Source organism: Condylura cristata, unplaced genomic scaffold, assembly GCF_000260355.1.
Source record: "Condylura cristata isolate star-nosed mole 26May11 unplaced genomic scaffold, ConCri1.0 scaffold00004, whole genome shotgun sequence".
Classification (NCBI taxonomy): Eukaryota; Metazoa; Chordata; class Mammalia; order Eulipotyphla; family Talpidae; genus Condylura; species Condylura cristata.
The window spans coordinates 60,988,135-60,990,146 of NW_004567105.1; the positions used below are offsets into that span (position 1 = coordinate 60,988,135).

General features: G+C 56.1%; 1 protein-coding gene across 3 annotated transcripts in view; it reads right to left on the reverse strand.

Annotated features, from left to right (window-relative positions):
* The window catches only part of RBM6 (RNA binding motif protein 6), an 89,329-nt gene extending 88,682 nt beyond the window's left edge, over positions 1-647 (reverse strand). For 2 of the 3 annotated variants that reach the window (XM_004676142.1, XM_004676141.1), the window contains exon 1: positions 468-647. The gene's annotated coding sequence lies outside the window, so the exon portion shown is untranslated. Of the gene's footprint in view, positions 1-306; positions 326-467 lie in introns of those variants that run through there. The other variant, XM_012720418.1, reaches the window with a different exon arrangement.
* Between the last annotated feature and the right edge of the window lie 1,365 nt (positions 648-2,012).

Sequence of the window (2,012 nt, forward strand, 5' to 3'; positions counted from 1 at the left end):
CGCCCTCTGGTCCAACTGAGTATAGTCGCATCTGTCCATGACTGAGAGTAAGGCACCGTCCTTGGCACAATAAAGTCTCCCTCTCGGTGACGACTCAGAATGAGATCAGATTCCTGCAAAAAAGCAGGCAGAAAAGGCCCGCCTGCGGCTCCAAAGACCAGGAGCAGCGGACCGCAACCTCGCGCCAGCCCCCGACTCCCGCCGCCCCGAGGCTAAACCGGTAATTCTGCCCCGGTGCCGGCTCCGCCCCGTGCCCGCGACCGTTCCGGGGCGTTCCTCCCGTGGGCGGCGCCTCCCTCAACACACCGCACTTGGCTCTCTTCCTCCCGAGCGAGGCCGCGGCCGCCCCGCGACACCGAAGCCGCAGCTTCCAAGCCGCGCGGGCCCGCGACATCCACAGCGGCCTGCCAGGCCGGGTCCTTCCCCGCAGGCTCCAGCACTCCCTCTCTATCCGCCCAGGCCCTTACCGAGGCACCGCGGCCTCCGCGGCCCGATCCCCCTAATCCTCAGCCACTGCCACCGACCCAGCGCCGCGGAGACCGGAACTTCCTCCGCGCGAAGCCGCTACCTCCACAAAGGCGCCGCGCCTCCGCCTCCAGCGCTCAGCCCGCCGGGAGATGGAGTACAGCGGCGGGTCTCGCAGACTCCACTCCCGCCGTGCCCCGCGCAGGGAAGGGGAGGGGTCGGGCTGTGGGCGGGGGTGGGGCTGAAGGCACGCTGGTCACTAGCGTCCAATGGGAGGGCGCGCTGCCTAACTCCGGTTCGCGGGGGCTTCTGGGGGTTGTGGTTTAACCTCCTTTCCTGCGGCCTCAGGTATTCCGGGCCCTCTGCTTAGAGTTCGTACTGGCGTGTGGTCTTTTGGGGACTGGTCTTCTCGAGGTTTAATCCTGCCCAGGACCCTGAATAGCCCAGGCCTGCCTAGCTTGAGGTCTTCTGTCTGTTAGTGTAAAGGGAATAGACGGGAAACCTCTATCCTGTGCCTTCTGGAAGGGGCTTCTGGCCCACAAATGCCTTACCCCTGACCCTCCCAGCCCAAGAACTTAACCAGGGGTGATTGCGAAAGTTAGAGAAGCAGTAATCAGAGAGGCTGGTCCTCTTTTTCTTCTGATGGGTTTCCAGGGTAGATGTCCCCCCTCAATACCAGGTGGATACCAGCTCTTAAAAAGTTTCTGTACAGGTCCTCCCTCATGGCACATGGGGTTAAAGCGCATCACTAGGAAGCTGTCCACAGTCACTGCAGCACAAGTTCAATCCCCGGCCAAGGAGTTGACTCACATGGCGCTGCAGACCTCTCCTGTCTCACCAGCTGCTCCCCTTAGCAGTGTATTTCGATCAGTCCATCCTTCTGTTCCCCCACTCTGTCTCTGGTGAATCCTCTCACCCACCCTACACCCCTGGTCTATATCCCAGTTCTTGTGTGCGTGAATAAATAAATCTTAATTAAAAAAAAAAAACAAAACTATGAGTGCCTCTCTTTGCCATCAGGGGATACAGGAAGGAATAAGGTTGATAATCTGCTGCCTTAGTGGAAATTAAGTTGGAACAGTTCCTGGAGACACAAACTAAATAAGATACTCGATCTCTGCTAAAATGAGTTTGGTTATTATAAAAAGGGAGATGGAAAAGTGAGAGCTATAAATGGAGTAATATCCAGGATCCCTCTGAATTGTGTGGTGAATAGTTTGAACATGTGAACGGCAGATGCAGAGCAGCAAATTAAGAGATTGTCACAATAGGGCCTTCACTGGTGGTGCAATGGGTTAAAGCGCAGCTCTACCAAGCTAACCGCAACTGCTTCAGCATGAGTTTGAGTTCTACCCACGGTGGCAGACCTCTCCTCTCTTGCCCACTACTTCCCTCAGCATTCTGCCTGTTCTGCTCTGCATTCTGCCTCTGGTGAATCCTCTCACCATCCATGCACCTCTGGTCTGTACCCCAGTTCTGTATGCATAAATAAAGCTTAAAAAAAAAAAAAGACACCCACAGGGATGGAAAAAGGCACAAAATTCTGT